The sequence below is a fragment of the Chiloscyllium plagiosum genome, unplaced genomic scaffold (assembly GCF_037043375.1).
Source record: "Chiloscyllium plagiosum isolate Xiang-an unplaced genomic scaffold, Cpla_swu_hap1 HiC_scaffold_151, whole genome shotgun sequence".
Lineage (NCBI taxonomy): Eukaryota > Metazoa > Chordata > Chondrichthyes > Orectolobiformes > Hemiscylliidae > Chiloscyllium > Chiloscyllium plagiosum.
The window spans coordinates 209008-229097 of NW_028270290.1; the positions used below are offsets into that span (position 1 = coordinate 209008).

General features: G+C 43.4%; 1 pseudogene; it reads left to right on the plus strand.

The window, feature by feature from the left end:
* The first annotated feature begins 908 nt into the window (after window positions 1-908).
* Window positions 909-20090, plus strand: part of LOC148133971 (beta-1,3-galactosyl-O-glycosyl-glycoprotein beta-1,6-N-acetylglucosaminyltransferase 3-like) — a 41473-nt pseudogene continuing 22291 nt past the window's right edge.

The window sequence follows — 20090 nt, forward strand, 5'->3', positions numbered from 1 at the left end:
GTGCCAGCCAACACCATTTGAGGTAAAAAGCTCTCACTGTCCACCCTATCTAGCCCTCTGATTATCTTTTATGTCTCAATTAAGTCACCTCTCAGCCTTCTTCTCTCCAACAGAAACAGCCTCAACTTCAACAGCCTGGGTGGCAACTTTCAGGATCTATGTACATGGACATCAAGATCTCTCTGCTCATCTACATTAACAAGAATCTTATCATTAACCTAGTACTCTGTATTCCTGTTCCTCCTTCCAAAGTAAATCACCTCACACTTTTCCACATTAAAATTTATTTTTCACTTTGCAGCCTAGATCTGCAGCTTATCTTTGTCCCTCTGTTAGCTGCAATATCCTTCAGCACTATTCACAACTCCACCGACCTTAGTGTCATCTGCAAATTTACAAAGCCTCTTTCTACCCCTAATCCAGGTCATTTATAAAAATGATAAACAGCAGTGGACGCAAAACAAATCCTTGTGATACACCACTAGTAACGAACTCCATTTCCCATTAGCCTTCACCCTCTGTCTTCTTTCAACTAGCCAACTTCTGATCCAAACTGCTGAAACACCTTCAATCCCATGCCTCCGTATTTTGTGCAATTTAAGCGACTCTTGGATAGGCACATAGAGGAGAGGACAATAGAGTCAGATAAATGGTCGGCACAACATCGAGGGCTGAAGGGCCTGTACTATGCTGTATTATAGTATGTTCTATGTTAACAGCACAAGTTCAATCCCCACACTGGCTGAGATCATCATGAAGGTCCTACCTTCCCAACCTCACCGTTCCCCTGAGGCACGGTGACCCTCAGGTTAAACTCACGGCCAGTTGTTTCTCACTAATGAGAGAGCAGTCCTATGGTCCACTGGGACTTCAGGGACTTTACTGAAGGAATATATACCCAAGTCAGGATGGTGAATGGCTTGGAAGGGAACATGCAGGTCATGGTGGTCTCATGCGTCTTTGTCTTTAGGAAGGTAGTGGTCATAGATGTTGAAGATGATGTCTACGGAGCATTGGTGAGTCTCTGCAGTGTGTATTGTCAATGATACTCAGTGCTGCTACTGAACGCTGGTGGTGGATGGACTGAATGTTTGTAAATACGGTGCTAATCAAACTGGTTACTTTGTCGTAGAAGAGAAAATGTTGGAGAAACTCAGCAGGCCTGGTGTACCTGTGAAGAGAGAAAGTGAATGAATGTTTCTAGTCTGACATGACTCCTGATCAGCACTGTTCTGAAGAAGTCTTAGACTAAAAAGGTTAACTCTCTATTTCTCTCCACAGTTGTTGCCAGATTTGCTGAATTTCTCCAGCACTTTCTGATTTCATTTGGGATTTTGAGTGTCTGCAACATTGTGCTTTTATATGGCTGCTTGGTCATGCTGGGATCCCATTTCTTGAGGGATCTTGGAGATATTTCCATCCAGGCAAGTGGGGAGTATTCCATCACACTCCTGACGTGTGCCTTGGAGATGGTGGAGAGGCTTTTGGAGCCATGAGGTACATCCCTCACTGCAGTGTTCCTGCCCCCTGAGCTGCTCTTGGAGCCACAGTACTTACATTGTAAATCCATTTCATTTTCAGCTCAATGGGAACTCCCAGCTTGTTGATTGTGGGGGATTCAGCAACAGCAAAACCTTGAATGTCACACGGCGTTATCGATGTGATCTCTTCTTGGAGGTGATAATTGTTTTGTATTTGTGTGGCACGCATGTTAATTGCCATTTGTCAGCCTAGGCCTGGAACATAGAACATAGAACATGACAGCGCAGTCCAGGCCCTTCGGCCCTCGATGTTGCGTCGACTTGTGAAACCAATTTCAAGCCCATCTAACCTACATGACTTCGTTATCATCCATATGTTTATCCAATGACCATTTAAATGCTGTCAAAGTTGGCAAGTCTACTACTGTTGCAGGTAGGGCATTCCATGCCCTTACTACTCTCTGAGGAAGGAAACTACCTCTGACATCTGTCCTCTATTTATCACCCCTCAATTTAAAGCTCTGTCCCCTCATGCTAGCCATCTCCATCTGAGGAAAAGGGCTCTCACTGCCCACCCTATCTAATCCTCTGATCATCTTGTATGTTTCTATAAAGTCACCTCTCAACCTTCTTCTCTCTAACAAAAAACAGCTTCAAGTCCCTGAGCCTTTCCTTATATGTCCTTCCCTCCATACCAGGCAACTTCCTGGGAAATCTCCTCTGCACCCTTTTCAATGCTTCCACATCCTTCCTATAATATGGCGACCAGAACTGTACCACATTTCAAGTGCGACTGCACCAGTGTTTTGTACAGCTGCAACATGACCTCATGGCTCCAAAGCTCAATCCCTCTACTAATAGTAGCTAACACACTGTACACCTTCTTAATAACCCTATCAGCATGGGTCGCAAGTTTCTGGGATCTATGTGTATAGACATGGTGATATGGTGACACAGTGGCGCAGTGGTTAGCACTGCTGCCTCACAGCACCAGAGGCCTGGGTTCAATTCCCACCTCTGGCGACTGACTGTGTGGAGTTTACACATTCTCCCTGGGTTTCCTCCCACAGTCTAAGAATGTGCCGGTTAGGTGAATTGGCCACGCTAAATTGCCTGAAGAAGGGCTTAACCCCGAAATGTCGATTTTGATGCTGCCTGACCTGCTGCGCTTCTTCAGCTCCAACATCGGCAGTCCTCACTTTCTCCATGCTAAATTGCCCATAGTGTTAGGTGAAGGGATAAATGTAGGGGAATGGGTCCGGGTGGATTGCGCTTCGGTGGCCCTGTGTGGACTTGTTGGGCTGAAGGGCCTGTTTCCACACTGTCAGTAATCTAAGACACTGAGATCTCTTTGCTCACCACACTACCAAGAATCTTGCCATTAACCCAGTACTCCGTATTCCTGTACCTCCTTCCAAAGTGAATCACTTCACACTTTTCTGCATTAAACTCTATTTTCCAGCTCTGCAGCTCACCTATGTAACCTGCAGCATCTTTTCACACTACCTACAACTCCACTGACCTTCGTGTCATCCGCAAATTTAGCAAACACATCCTTCTATAGCCTCATCCACGTCTTTTATAAAAATGACAAACAGCAGTAGACCCAAAACAAATCCTTGCAGTACACCAACAGTAACCCCCCGATAAACATTTCCCATCAACCACCACCCTCTTTCTTCTTACAGCTTGGGAGCATGAGCCTGGATATCAGGCAGCAAGCTTTGCTTCAACCCAGATAAAACGTCTGCTTTCTAAACCAGAGCGTTACCATGACCAGTGTTGTGGGGATTCAGATTTTATTTGTGTGAGGCCTGTGCTGTTCCATCTTGGACAGATAGAAGGAGTCGTATCAAATGTTGAAGTTTTTCTGATTGAGGTGGATATCCGATCTGGCACATGATGATGGATCCACTGCTGAATACCTTCATGAGAAAGGGACTCAATGCCCTATCATTTGCTCATCCATATCATAGCGACCATCCCTTCCTGGATACTGTGGGGTGATTCAATGCCCTGAGCTGTAGTTCATACAGTGTGGGAAAAGAAGTCTGGTGGCAAATTGAACTATGGAGACTCCAAAACCAAATACAGAAATTTTGCGATCAATGTCCATATTAGGTGTGTCCTATTCCTTGTTTTCCTGATCCCAGGTATCTTTGTGTGGGTGCTGTGGGCTAATGGGTAATGCCAGCCAGTCAGAGTAACCTGAAAAGCAGGTGAAATCGACTGCTGTTGACCCAAAACCACCTTGAGTATATGACCGTGTTTCTGTGAGTAATCTGCTGCTCATGTTTCCACACTGTAATCTAATCTAATCTAATCTAATCTAATCATGTTGTTCCTATGTCCTTTAAATGTGCAAATGATTCATTTACAGAGAGTTTGCTGCTGTGGTTCAGATTCTTTAAAATTCATATGACATGGAACAACCATAATCTTTGTGTCATTACCTACAGTCTGGGCTCAGGCACAGAGAATGTTTGAGTAACAACTTCAAGTCTCTTTTTTTTCCTTTCTCTTACAGTAAGTCTAGCAGAGATTACAATCTTAGCTCGGTGCAAATGTGGCCTTTCTCCATGCAGCACTCGCTATCTGGTGGCCATGACAGTGTCAGATCTACTGTTCATCGTTTTTTTTATCTCATCCTTCACCAATTTCAACGTTATTATCATCCACTGTGTTTTCTGCAAATCACTCCTGTTTGTGGTGTTCTCTATTTCCTCATCCATTTGACCTTTGATTGTTCTACATGGGTCACCATTGCTATTTACTTTGATCAATTTGTTGCCATTTGTTAACATGAGATGAAAACTAAGTATTGCACAGGGAAAACTGCAATGAGGGTTCTAGCAACAATCTGCATCTTCTTTTGTTTCAAGAACATTCCCAACTTCTTCATGCACAAACCTGGAAAGATGAACAACAATGTTAGGTGATACTGTTGTGTCATGTAAAGTTACCTTTATGACCCTTGGTGGACAAGTTTTAAATATTTTCAGACTTTTTTTAACACCAATGTTCCCATTTTCTTTTATTCTCTTTATCAACATTCTGACTGTCAGACACATCTTCGAGGCCATTAAGGTGCAGAAGGAACTGAGAGGTCAGAGAAAAACACAGAATGATCCAAAGGAAGAGAGCAGGAAGAATTCTGTGATTGTACTCTTTGCCACATCTGCCAGCTTCATACTTCTCTGGTTGTTGCATGTTTTATATTTCTTTAATGTTGGTTATTCATTGGATTATGTTTCTTTTAGTCTCCTTGTTCAGAGGCAGATTGGATGAAACTGTTTACCTGCTGCATAATCTCACACTCCCTCCCTCCCTCCCTCCTTCCTTCGCCCCTCTAATTCCACTGAGGTGACTCTAGCCGTGCTCCATCCCTGGGGGAGATATGTCCCGGGTAGAGGGAGATAGGAGCTGACTGGATGGGCTGGGACTTGGGCAGAGAGGGGCTTTGAGTGAGAGACTTGGGGATATGTCGAATGGGTTCTGGCAGCCATTGTCCCTCTCACCGTGTGCACTGAGCAGTGAGTGTGTATCTGTGGGTTTCTGTCTGTCTCTGTGTGACAGAGTGTGGGGAATGGTTGAATCTCGAAAGCAAGCCCCTGGAGCAGATTCAGTCCTCAGTGGGAGAGAGTGAGTGTGAGAGTGACCATCCAGAGAGCTTAGACCAACCAGAATGGTGAATATCACCTCTTTCCTTATCACCTGTTTGCATCTATCTGATTTTGCCTCTTTTCTCTCACTCAATCTCTCCCTTTGCCTCTGTCTCTCTCTTTGCCTCTGTCTGGATCACTCTACATCACTCTTTCCCTCTCAACCTTCTCTCTCACACTATCTCTCTCTCTCTCTCTCTCTATCTATCTTACTGATAGCCTCTTCTTTTGTAGTTTTCTCTCCTGCCTCTTCTTTCTACCTTTTTCTGTGTTCATTCTCACTCTCTTGCTCTTTCTTCTTCTCTCATTTTTTTCTCTCTCTTTCTTTCCCTTCCTTTTCTTCCCTATTTCTGCCTTCCAATCCTGAATCAGCACCCCCCTTCAATTTTGAACAACCTCTCCCCAACACAAATTTAGCCCCTGTCCCCCTCCATGGCCCCTGTCCCCCTCCGTGGCTCCTGTCTAATTGCCCTCCCCTGTGCAGTTTCATCTACTCCAAACTGCCCCTCTGTAGTTTCTCCACTATACACCCACTGTATATAAAAGCCCCTCGGTATCTCCATCCATCAACAATACCCTTCTCCCTGCTGTGTCCCAGGTCCTGGTCTGGAGGACAAAGTGAGCATGTGAAGAGACTGACATGTCTTTTGACTGCATACCATAATTTCATGGAGTCATTGAGTCATGCAGCACGGAGACAGACCCTTCGGACCAACCCGGCCACACCGACCATGTTTCAAAACTAAACTATTCCCAACTGCCTGCGCTTGGCCCATATCCCTCAAAACCTTTCCAATTCATGAACTTATCCAAATGTATTTTAAACACTGTAACTGTACCTGCATCCACCACTTCCTCTGGTAGTGCATTCCACACATGAACTACTAAAAATCCTGCCCCTCATCTCCTTTTTCAATCTTTCTCCTCTCACCTTAAAAATACACCCCCCCAGGTTTGAACTCCCGCACCCAAGGGAAATGACACTTGTCATTCACCTTATCTATACCCCTCATAATTTTATAAACATCAATAAGATCATCCCTCACCCTCCAATGCAACAGCCCAATTTTTATATCTCAAACCCTTCATTCCTGCCAACATCTTGGTAAATCTTTCCTGAACCCTCTCCAGTTTAATAATATCCTTCCTATAACAGGGCGATGAGAATTGCACACATTAATCCAGGAGAGGCCTCATCACTGTCTTGTACAAATTCAATATAATGTCAGAACTCCGATCCTCAAAGTTCTGAGCAATGAAGACAAGCATGCTCATTACCTTCTTAACCACCCTGTCTGCCTATGATGCAAATTTCAAAGTATTATGTCCCTGAACCCTGAGGTCTCTCTGCGCTACAACGCTACCCAGGGCCCTACCATTAAGTCCTTTCCTTACTTGTATTACCACAATGCAATACCACAACTTTATCCAAGTTAAAATCCATCTGCCAATCCTCAACCCTTTAACCCAATCGATCAATATCTCTTTGCAATCTTGGGTAACCTTCTTCCTGAAGAAGGGCTCATGCCCGAAACGTCGATTCTCCTGCTCCTTGGATGCTGTCTGACCTGCTGCGCTTTTCCAGCAACACATTTTCAGCTCTGATCTCCAGCATCTGCAGTCCTCACTTTCTCCTAACCTTCTTCACTGGCCATTTTACCATTTTGGTGTCATCCACAAACTTACTAACCATGCCTCCTATATTGTCATCCAAATCCTTCATATACATGACAGACCGAAGTGGAGCTAGTACCGATCATTGTGAAACACTGCCGATCACAGGCCGACATCTGAAAAACAATGATCCACCACCACCTGCTGTCTTCTACTGTAAAGCCAATTATATATCCAATAGGCAAGCCCACCCTGAATCCCATGTGATCTAACTTTACTAATTAGTCTACCATGCAGAGCCTCATCAAAAGCTTTACACAAAGCTAAACAAACAGTATCAACTTCTCTGTCCTCATCAATCATTTTGGTTACTTCTCAAAACAAACCCAGTCAAGTGTGTGAGACATGATTTTCCTCACACTAAACCATACTCACCATTTCGAATCAATTCTTTCCTCTCCAATCTCTGTAAATTCTATCTTTCAGAATCATCTCTAAAAACCTACCCATCACCGAAGTCAGACTCACAGGTCGAACGTTCCCAGGCTTCTCCTCACATCCCTTCTTAAACAATGACATTTTAGCCACACCCCCGTCCTCCAATTCTTCACCCATGTTTGTAGATGATACAAATAGTTCTACTAGGGGCCCTGCAATTTTCTCCCTCACTTCCAAAAGTTCCTGGGAAACACTTGATCAGGTCCTGGAAGTTTATCTGCCTTTATATTTTTTAAGATCTCCAGCACTTCCTCTTCTGGACTGTGAACTGTTTCCAAAACATCAATGTCTATTTCATGATTACTCTCACCTCCATTTCTTTCTCACAGTAAAAACTGATTCGAAATATTCATTTATATCTCTCCCATCTCTTGAGGTTCAACACAAAGACAACCTCGTTAGTCTTTAAGGGATTCTAACCTCTCTCCGTCAAACAATGTATTTACAGAATCTCTTTGAATTATCTTTAACCTTACTTGCCAAGGCCCTGTCCCCTCTTTGCCTTCCTCATTTCCTTCTAAAGAATGGCCCTACACTCTTTACACTCTTCAGGACATTCAGTTGATCCCAATTGTCTCTCTAATAGATGGTTATTTTTTATTCTTGACTTGAACTTCAACATCTTTATTCATCCATTGTTCCCTAACCTTACCAGCCTTGCCTTTCACTCTAACAGGAACAGAATGTTTCTGAACTCTGGTTGTCACACTTTGGAAGGCCTCCCACTTGTCAGTCCTCCTTTTCCCTGTGATCAGTCTGCTCCAATCAACTTTTGAAAGGTCTTGTTTCATATCCTTTCATACCATTTGCCTTGCCCCAATTAAGAACTTTACCTTTTATCCTTTTACATAACTATTTTAAAATTACTAGGATAATGATTACTGGTCCAAAAGTGTTCCCTGACTCACACCTCAGTCACTTGCCCTGCCTTATTTCCCAAGAGAAGATCAAGTTTTGATCTGTCTCTCGTTGGAAAATTTATATATTGATAAAAGAACATTTTCTTGCAATTGAACAAATTCTTCACCATCACAACCTTTAACACCATGGCAGTCTAAGACAGCATTTGGAAAATTAAAATCCCATACTATTACAAACTTGTTATTCTTTCATATATTTGAGATCTCTCGACATTTTTGCTTCTCAATTGCCTCTGACTATTGGGGAGCCAATAGTACAATCCCATTAAGGTGATCATCCCTTTCTTATTTCTAATTTCATCCCATATATTTTCACTAAATGTTCCCTCAGAAATATCTTTCCTAATTACAGTCATAATATTTTCCTTAATCAAAAATGCCAGTCCTTCCCCTGCCTTGCCTCTTTCTGTCCTTCCTGTACCATCTAAAAGCCACAACATCGAGCTGCCAGTCTTTTCCATTCCTCAGCCATGTTTCTGTGATAGCAATGATATCCCAGGCCCATGTTCCCTTACATGCCCTAAGTTCATCGGCCTTATCCATGAGACTTCTTGCATTGAAATAAATGCAGTTTAAGTGTTCAGTGTTCCTTTGTTCTCTGACTTGTTCTTGTCTTTTCTCAATAACGTGCTGTTTTCTGATTCTGAATCATTGTCATCTTTCTTTCTATTTTCACTGTTGTTTAGAAAGCCCCAGCCCCACCTCTCTCAAATCTTACACACTCCTGAAATAGAGCGAGCAAATCTCCCCACCGGGATATTGGTCTCGTTCAGGTGAAACCCATCCTTTTAAACAGGTCTTTTGTGTCCCAGAAGAGATCCCAATGTTCCAAGAAAGCGACTCCCTGCACATTGCAGCACCTCGTCAACCATTGATTTATCTGCCCTGTCCTTTTATTCCTTCCCTCATTAGAACTTGGCACCAGAAGTAAACCAGAAATTATTACTTTTCATATTCTGTTTATGAACCTGATACTTAACCAGTTATACTCACTCTGTAAAGCCTTAACCCTTTCCCTGACTATGTCATTCCTATCGATGTATACAACAATTTCCAGCTTCTCACTCTCCACTTTGACAATCTGCTTCAAATGTTTTGAAATCCTTTACCCTGGCATCAGAAAAGCAAAGTACTCTCCTAGATTCACACTCACTACCGCAGAATCTCCTGTCTGTGCCCCTCGCAGGAGAGTTCCCGAAAACAATTAATCTTTTCGATCTTGACAAGCCCATTTAACATAAAATTCATTGTTAGTGCCCATGATCTGTTGACCACTTCTATTTTTTTCATTCAACAATCCCCAAAATGGAATATTTGTCTGAGAGAGGAATAGCCACAGGAGATTTCTAAACCACCTTCATACCCTTCCTGATGGACAGTTATCGATCTGAATGATCCTGCTGTGTAATCACTTCACTATATGTACGAGTCATCACACTCAATATCTCTTACAGGCCATCAGTAACATTAATCCTACAAAGAAGAAGCTCTCAACAGCACCTTATTTATTAAATGGAACTATTTTCCCTTCCTTATTTAATATGAAGCATGCAAAAAAATTTTTTAAAATAAATATTAAAAAGAAATCAAAAACTTAACTGAACAAATGAAAAAAACAATTCCTACTCAAATAATCCAACATTCAGCTTTCACTGTCCGGATACAAAAACCTCTCCCGAGCCGTCCCTATTCGGGCCTCTCCACAAGCTCAAGATCCTTCTTCATCTACTTTTCTAACTGAGTTTTTTTCCACAAAACTCACCCACCACTGACAACAGGTTCACCAGTCCATAGTTCCTTGGCTTTTCCCTCCCACGTTTCTTGAATAATGGCACCATGTTAGGAAGGGATCTTTCCCCTTTCTCCTTCCTGGGCCTCTCCATCGCCATTTCCGGTGACAGACTCAACACGGACATCTACCTCAAACCCAGTGACTCCCACAGCTACCTGGACTACACCTCCTCCCACCCCACTTCTATAAAAACACCTTCCCTGATTCCCAATTCCTCCACCTCAGCCGCATCCGCTCCCAGGAGGACCAATTCCACCATTGAACATCCCAGATGGCCTCCTTCTTTAAGAACCACAGTTTCCTCTCCCACGTGCTCGATGATGCCCTCCAGTGCATCTCCTGCACTTCCCACACCCCAGCCCTTGAACTCCATGTCTCCAAACGCAACAAGGAGAGAACCCCCTCGGTCCTCACCTTGTACTCCACCATCCTCGGATACAACATCCTCAACCTCTCCCATTTCTGCCACCGACAAACAGACCCCACCACCAGGGATTTACCAAATTTTGAGAAGACTTGTAGCTCAGGTTGAGGTTCTAAATTGGAGGAGGGCAGTTTTGATGGTATTAGACAAGACTTTTCAAAAGTTGATTGGGGCAGATGTTCACAAGTAAAAGGAGGGCTGGAAAATGGGAAGTCTTTGAAAATGAGTCGTGAGAGTTCAGGGACAGTATTTCCTGTTAGGATGAAGGACAAGGATTGTAAGTGTAGGGAGTGCTAGATGATCAGGATTAATAACATGCTTCCCTATCTATATAACCTTCTCCAGGACCTGCACTCCTCCACGTTTCTGTGACGTCATCCTGCCCCGAAACACCACCTTATCACTGTAACTACCTCCAGACCCTGCCCCCCTTCCCTATCTCTGTAATCTCTTCCTACACCTCCATCCCTCCCTCTCTCTGTATCCTCCAGCCTCTTCACCACAAACTGTCTCTGTCATGTCCTGTGCACATGTGGGAGACACGTAATGTGCACAAAGATTGCTCGTCAGTGACAGACTCTTTGTTTCATGCGAAGTTCTCAGGATCTGAGAGGAAGGGTCCATCACACCAACAGCCAGAGGACATTTCCCTGTGTCTTCCCACTGAAACTGGGCTGGAACCGAATTTCTGTAAATCCAAGGAATTGGTTGCTTAACTCCAGGTCCGTTTGCTGAAACAAGATCCTTTAAAACTGAGAATAACTGGCTATGCGAGAGTTAATGATGAGAAAACAGACAGACTTCATTCAGAATCTGAGAATAAATGTGCATCCTGTAAACAGTGAAGGGGGACATGACAAAGTACCTCACTTTCTTATCTCTGTCACCATTTTCTTTTGTTTTGTTTGTTTTTTAGAAGGCTAATAGTATGCTGGCCTTCATAACAAGAGGGATTGAGTATAGAAGCAAAGAGGTAGTAATCTGCCTTCCTGTTCTAGCATGCAGGTACAGCAGGTAATGAAGAATGCTAATAGTATGCTGGCCTTCATGACAAGAGGGATTGAGTACAGAAGCAAAGAGGTAGTAATCTGTCTTCCTGTTCTAGCCATCAAAGTGGATAACTATACATTTATCTACATTAAACTGTATCTGCCATGCATCTGACCATTCACCTACCTTGTCCAGGTCACCCTGTAATCTCCTAACATCCTCCTCACATTTCTTCCTGCCACCCAGCTTAGTATTATCAGCAAATTTGCTAATGTTATTACTAATACCATCTTCTATATCATTAACATATATTGTAAAAAGCTGCGGTCCCAGCACTGATCCCTGCAGTACCCCACTAGTCACTGCCTGCCATTCCAAACTGGAGCCATTTATCACTATGCTTTGTTTCCTGTCAGCCGACCAACTTTCAATCCAAGTTAGTACTTTGCCCCCAATGCCAAACGCCCTAATTTTGCTCATTAACCTCCTATATGTGACTTTATCAAAGCTTTCTGAAAGTCCAGGTACACTACATCTACTGGATCTCCCTCGTCCATCTTCAGAGTTACATCCTCAAAAAATTCCAGAAGATTAGTCAAGCATGATTTCCCCTTCATAAATCTATGCTGAATCTGACCTATCCTGTTTCTACTATCCAGATGTGCTGCAATTTCATCCTTTATAATAGACTCCAGCATCTTTCCCATCACTGAGGTCAGACTAACTGGTCTATAATTTCCTGCTTTCTCTCTCCCACCTTTCTTAAAAAGTAGTACAACATTAGCCACCCTCCAATCCACAGGAACTGATCCTGAATCTATGGAACTCAGGAAAATAATCACCAATGTATCCACGATTTCCCGAGCCACCTCCTTTAGTACCCTGGATTGTAGACCATCAGGCCCCGGGGACTTATCAACCTTCAGACCTAACAGTCTCTCCAACACCAATTCCTGGCAAATATAAATTCCCTTAAGTTCAGATACTTCAGCCACTGTTACCTCAGGGAGATTCCTTTTTGGAATGAACTGATCCTGCATCTTCTGCATTATATACAGAAATATCTGCTATTGTTCCTCCACTGTCATCCCTGCTAAGGTATTGCACCATTGAACTTTGGCCAGCTCCTCCCTCATAGCTCCACAGTTCCCTTTATTCAACAGAAATATTGTCACTTCCGATTGTACTCTCTCCCTCTCAAATTGCAGATTGAAGCTTATTGTATTATGGTCACAATGTCCCAATGGCTCCTTCACTTCGAGGTCCCTGACCAATTCTGGTTCGTTGCACAATACCAGATCCAGAATTGCCTTCTCCCTGGTAGGCTCCAGCACAAGCTGTTCTAAGAATCCATCTCTGAGGCACTCCACAAAGTCTCTTTCTTGAGGTCCAATACCATCCTGAATTTCCCTGTCAACCTGCATGTTGAAATCCCCCATTACAACTGTAGCAACATCCTTGCGACAGGCCAATTTCAACTCCTGATTCAATTTACATCCGACATCCAGACTACTGTTTGGGGGCCTGTAGATAACTCCCAAGAGGGTCTTTTTATCCTTAGAATTTCTCAGCTCTATCCACACTGACTCTACATCCCCTGATTCTAGGACCCCCGTGCAAGGGACTGAATATCATCCCTTACCAACATAGCCACCCCACCCCCCTCTGCCCGTCAGTCTGTCATTACAAAAGCACTTGTAGCCTTGAATATTCATTTCCCAGTCCCTGTCCACTTGAAGCTATGTCTCAATTATCCCCACAATATCGTATCTGCCAATTTCCAAAAGATCCTCATGCTCACCCATCCTATTTTTAATTTGTTACTGCCCTCACCTGTCCCATCAACTCCTATTTCACTCAGCCTTACAGCATGATCCCTTTTTGAGTTTTCTGCTTCATTGATACAGTTGTCTTTCTTAACTTCCCTTGTTCTAACTTTTCCTTCAATTTCCTTCTGAAGCATCTAGTTTGTCCCCCCCCCCCCCCCCCCCCCCCCAACCCCACTTAGTTTAAATTAGTCATGCTGCAGTAGCAAACCTGCCTGCCAGAATGCTGGTCCCTAACCTATTAAGGTGCAAACCATCTCTCTTCTAGAATTTATGCTTACCACAAAACATACCCCAGTGATCCAAGAATTTAAATCCTTGCTTCCGGCACCAGTTCCCCAGCCACACGTTCAAGTCCATTATCTCCCTGTTTCTGGCCTTACCAGCCCGAGGAACTGGAAGCAAACCGGAGATAACCACCTTGGACGTCCTGCTTTTCAGCTTTCTTCCTAGTTCTCCGAAGTTCCTCTGTAGTATGTTCCTCCTCTTCTTCCCGACATCATTTGTACCGACATGTACCAATGATTTGGAAATGCCGGTGTTGGACTGGGGTGTACAAAGTTAAAAGTCACACAGCACCAGGTTATAGTCCAACAGGTTTAATTGGAAGCACACTAGCTTTCGGAACGACATTCCTTCATCAGGTGATTGTGGAGGGCTCAATCGTAACACAGAATTTATAGCAAAAATTTGCAGTGTAATTAATTTTTGCTATAAATTCTGTGTTACGATCGAGCCCTTCATAATCATCTGATGAAGGAGCGTCGCTCGGAAAGCTAGTGTGCTTCCAATTAAACCTGTTGGACTATAACCTGGTGCTATGTGATTTTTGACATGTACCAACAATTTATGTCGACATGTAACACCAGAGACATGTACTACCATATTCTATGGTTGTGTGAGATATTGTACTATATATTTCTTTATTTTTATATTAAGGTCCCTTTATTTGCCAACCCACTCGATATTTACTCCTTCCGCATTTCATTCAGTCATTCATCAAACTGTGGTCTCCCCACTCCCCAGCGCACTATCTCACCCGAAACTATGAAAAGATGAGAATACTAATCCCCCTCAGAACCATCTACCGGGACTTGAACAGCTTGCAGGACATCAAACAAGTTGTCTCCATCAGCACGGACCTGTTAGATACAGATTGAATGGGGTCCCTGTCCCCTTTAAGAAAGTTACTGTCAAATCGCGCCTCCGTGAAATGGAATGAATGAGGGAGGAGACCGGCAATAGGGAGTGAAATCTCAAAACCCAGTCTCGGGAATCCGTTTACTGAGCCCTCTGCTTTTATTAAGTACATCTATAATTTCTGATTTGGTTAAATCATATAAGCCTGATATTCTTTCCCGTATTCTCTACCCTAAAAGGACTCACACCCTCATCCCCCTCCGACAACTATCCTCCGGGATCGACTTTTGAAGTTCCTGCCTAAATTCCTATTTTCTCTCCTCAGAACCTCGTCCTTTTCCCATCCTGTATCATGGGTTCCAATGTGTACAGCAACATTCTGCTGGTCCCTCTCCCCTTTGGGAATATTCTGCACCCTCTCTGAGATAGTTCTGAATTGCCTGTAGTGAGGGGATATTTGAATAACTGCCTGGACCCAGTTTGGAAGCTCTCTGGACAGATTTCAGAACCCATCATTGACTCACTTTATTGGAGGGACAGTGAGGTGCAGCAGCACTATATTTGAATTCAGGCCTTTCCGAAGCCGTTTTCAATGTATTTGGTCGGGCAGTGTGTTGGGAAGGTGACTCAGCTGGTTACTGCAGTTACTGAATTGAGAAATAATCGGGTGTGTACTCTGAATATTGAAGCAAACGAAAACTAAATTATCTTCAACTGAGAAAAACAATTTAGTTCTGCTTGATTTTAAAATTCAAAGAAATAAAGAGGTGTTAACTCTTTCTTGTAATACACTTAAAACTGACCTGCAGTACATTCCTCACAGACATATCCACGAACATAGCCACACTCACAGAATCCCACTTTACAGACAATGTTCCAGACAACACAATGACCATCTCAGGGCAGGTCCTGTCCCACTGGCAGGACAGAGCCAGGTGAGGGAACAGCCCCGTGGGATACAGTCAAGAGGGCTGTACTCTGGAAGTGCTCAGCATTGATGCCAGACCCCATGAAACCTCATGAGGTTAAACACAGTCACGGAAGCATTCTGTGTGTCTTAAAAAGTATTAAGGTAAATAAGTCCCTGATGGGATTGATCCCAGAATATTGAGGGAGACAAGAGAACAAATTGCTGCAGCATTGACAGACATCTTTGTATTCTCTCTGGCCACAGGTGAGGTCCCAGAGGCCTGGAGAATAGCTGATGTTGTCCCATTGTTGAAGGAGGGTAGCAGGGATAATCCTGGGAATTACAGAGCTGTGAGCCTTATGTCAGTGTTAGGGAAATGATTGGAAAATATTCACACGGACAAGATCTATTTGCATTTAGAAGAAAATGGATTCATTAGTGACAGACAGCATAGTTTTATGAGGGAGAGGTTGTGCCTTCCTAACTTGACCACGTTTTTTGAGGAGATGATGAAGATGATTGATGAGGGAAAACCAGTTGATGCTGTCTACATGGACTTCAGTAAAACCTTTGACAAGGCCCCTCATGGCAGACTGGTACAAAAGGTGAAGTCACATGGTATCGGTGTGAGCTGGCCAGATGGATTTTCCAATTTAGAACTGACTCAATCATAGGAGACAGAGGGGATGGTGGAGGATGCTTTTCAGAATGGAGGGCTATGACTAGTGGTGTTCCACAGGGATCAGAGCTGAGACCTCTACTGTTCATGGCTTTTATAAATAATTTGGAGGAAAATGTGACGAGTCTAATTAGTATGTTTGTGGAAGATACAAAGATTGGGACGATACAAAGATTGGTGGAGTTGCGGATAATGAGGAGGATTGTCAGAGGATACAACAGAACATAGATCAGTTGGAGGCATGGGCAGAAAAATTGCAGATGGAGTTTAATGTGAGGTGATGCATTTTGAAAGGTCAAATACAGCTGGCAATTATATAGTGAATGGCAGAACCCTTCGGAGTATTAATATGTAGAGGGATCTGGGTGTGCACACCCACAGATCACTAAAGGTGGCAGTGTCACAGTGTCATAGAGTCATAGAGATATGCAGCATGGAAATAGAGCCTTCCATCCAACTCGTCCATGCCATCCCAACACAATCTAGTCCCACCTGCCAGCACCTGGCCCATATCCCTCCAAACCCTTCCCATTCACATACCCATGCAGATACCTTTTCAATGTTGCAATTGTACTAGCCACCACCACTTCCTCTGGCAGCTCATTCCATTTACATAAAACCCTCTGAATGAAAAAGTTGCTCCCTAGGTCTCCTTTATATCTTTCCCCCTCACTCTAAATGTATGCCCTCTAGTTCTGTGCTCCCACACTCCAGGCAAAAGACTTTGTTTAGTTATCCTATCCATGCTCCTCATGATTTTATAAACCTCCATAAGATCACCCCTCAGCCTCCGATGCTCCAGGGAAAGAAGTCCTAGCCTATTCTACCTCTCCCTATTGCTCAAATTCTCCAACCCTGGCAACATCCCTTTAAATCTTTACTTAACCCTTTCAAGTTTCACAACATCATTCCGATAGGAAGGAGACTGGAATTGCACACGATATTCCAGCAGTGCCTTAACTAATGTCCTGTACTGAAAAATGTGGTGCTGTTAAAACACAGCAGGCCAGGCTGCCTGGCCTGCTGTGTTTTTCCAGCACCACATTTTTCAACTGTGGTCTCCAGCATCTGCAGTCCTTACTTTCTCCCAATGTCCTGTACTGCCACAACATGACCTCTCAACTTCTGTACTCGATACTCTGACAAATAAAGGAAAGCATAACAAATGCCTTCTTCACTAACCTATCTACTTGAGATTATGCTTTCATAGAACTATGAACCTGCACTCCAAGGTCTCTTTGTTCATCAACGCTCCCTATGACCTTACCATTAATGTGTATGTCCTGCTAAGATTTGTTTTCCCAAAATGCAGCACCTCACAATTATCTAAATTAAACTCCATTTGCCACTCCTCAGGCCATTAATCTATCTGATCAAGATCCTGTTGTAATCTTCGCTGTCCACTACACCTCTAATTTTGGTGTTTTCAGCAAACTTACTAACTATACCTCTTATGCTCGCATCCAAATCATTTATATAAATGTTGAAAAGTAGTGTACCCAGCACCAATCCTTGTGGCACTCCACAAGTCACAGGCCTCCAGTCTGAAAAACAACCCTCCTCCACCACCATCTGTCTTCTACCTTTGAGCCAGTTCTATATCCGAATGGCTCGTTCTCCCTGCTTTCTATGAGATCTAACCTTGCTCACCAATCTCCCATGGGGAACCTTGTCGAACGCCTTACTGAAGTCCATATAGATGACATCTACCGCTCTGCCCTCATCAACCCTCTGTTACTTGTTCAAAAATGTCAATCAAGTTTGTAAGACATGATTTCCCACACACAAAGCCATATTGACTATCCTTAATCAGTCCTTGCCTTTCCAAATACATGTACATCCTGTCCCTCAGGATTACCTCCAACAACTTGCCCACCACTGACATCAGGCTCACTGTCTCTAGTTCCCTGGCTTGTCCTTACTACCCTTCTTAAACAGTGGCACCACATTAGCCAACCTCCAGTCTTCCGACACCTCACTTGTGACTATCGCTGATACAAATATCTCAGTAAGAGGCCCAGCAATCATTTCCCACAGATTTCTCGGGGACACCTGGTCAGGTACCGGGGATTTATCCACTTTTATGCATTTCAAGACATTCAGCACTTCCTTCTCTGTAATATTTCAAGATGTCACCATTTATTTCCCACATTCTATGTCTTCCATGTCCTTTTCCATAGTAAATACCGATGCAAAATACTCGTTTAGTATCTGCCCCATCTCCTGCAGCTCCACACAAAGGCCGCCTTATTGATCTTTGAGGGGCCCTATTCTCTCCCCAGTTACCCTTTTGTCCTTAATGTATTTGTAAAAACCCTTTGGATTCTCCTTAACTCTATTTGCCAAAGCTATCTCATGTCCCCTTTTTGCCCTCCTGATTTCTCTCTTACGTATACCCTTCTAAGGATTCACTCGATCTATCTTGTCTATACCTGATATGTGCACTCAGTCTATCCTGTCTATACCTGACATGTGCTTCCTTTCTTGCTGGTGGATAAGGGAGTAAAAAGACCTATGGCATGCTTGCCTTCATTGGAATGGGCATTGAGTATAACAGTAGTCCAAAGATGTGTGGGTTAGGTGAATTGGCCAAGCTAGATTGCCCATAGCGTTCAGGGATGTGTAAGGTAGGCGCATTATTCAGGGGAAATGTGGAATAATAGGGAAGGGGAATGGGTCTGCGTGGGATACACTTCAGAGGGTCGGTGTGGACTTGTTTGGCCAAATGGCCTGTTTCCACAATGTAAGGATTCTATGGTTTCTATGATAGGCAAGTTATGCTTCAGCTTTGTAGAACTTTAGTTTGGCTGCACTTGGAATATTGTGTCTAGTTCTGATCACCACACTACGAGAAGGACGTTGATGCTTTAGACAGGGTACAGAAAAGGTTTGCCAGGGTGTTGCCTTAGTATGAGTGGTTTTAGCCATGAAGAAAGTTTGGATAGACTGGATTTGTTTACATTGGAATGTAGAATTTTGTAAGATTGTGAATGGCATTGGATGAAGTGGAAATATGAGGCTTTTTCCCAGGGTGGAGGGGTCAAGTACGAAAGGCACAGGTTCAAACCATAAGGAAGGAAGTTTAAAAGAGATGTGCAAGGCCCGTGTTTCACACAAACGGTGGTGAGTGCCTGGAATGTACTGCCAGAGGAGGTGATAGAAGCAGACACATTAGTAGCATTCAAGGGAATACCTGGACAAATACACAAATAGGAAGGGAATAGAGGGATACGGATCCTGGAAATGAAGATGGTTTTAGTATGGAAACTGAAAATGTGTTGCTGGAAAAGCGCAGCAGGGCTTTTGCCCGAAACATCGATTCTCTTGTTCCTTGGATGCTGCCTGACCTGCTGCGCTTTTCCAGCAACACATTTTCAGCTCTGATCTCCAGCATCTGCAGCCCTCACTTTCTCTCAAAGTCTTTAGTATGGAAGGGTAACATGTGTCAGCGCAGGCTTGGAGGGCCGAAGGGCCTGTTCCTGAGCTGCATTGTTCTTTGTTCTTCTCTGTTCAGTGAGCTCTTCCTGCATTTAAAACACTGCAACAGGGATGCTATGAAACAACTCTGAATCACTGAGATACAGACCCACCTTGGAGGATACAGTCCCAGATGTGGCTTTCCCAGACAAGTGCACATGGAAGTTTGAATATTGAGTTTTATTTTTAAAAAGACACCTCCGCTGGATACTATTGAGACAAAAATATCAGTGCAATCACATTTTCAGAATTCCAGTGGCTTTCCAGTCAGATCACTACTTCGAATCCCTTGATTAGATTCCAGTCTGTAACTCACTCCAGGGTATTTATTCTTCTCAATATAAACCTCTTGGAACACGCCAAAAAGAAATCACCGGAGAACCGCAGCAGGTCTGGCAGCATCTGTGGAGGGATAAGAGAGTTAATGTTTCTAATCCAAGTTAATTGGATTTTTGAAACAAGGAACTGAGAGTTTTCTGAACTGCTTCCAATGCAAGTATATCGTTTTCATAAAGGAATCCAAAACTGAATGCAATATCGATGTGTGATCTGAACAGTGACCGTGCAGTTGTAACAAGACATCCCTCCTTTTATACATTACTCCCTAACGTTAAAGATCAATATTCCATCTAACTACTTACTTCTTTGATGTACCTGTATGTTACTCTTTTGTGATT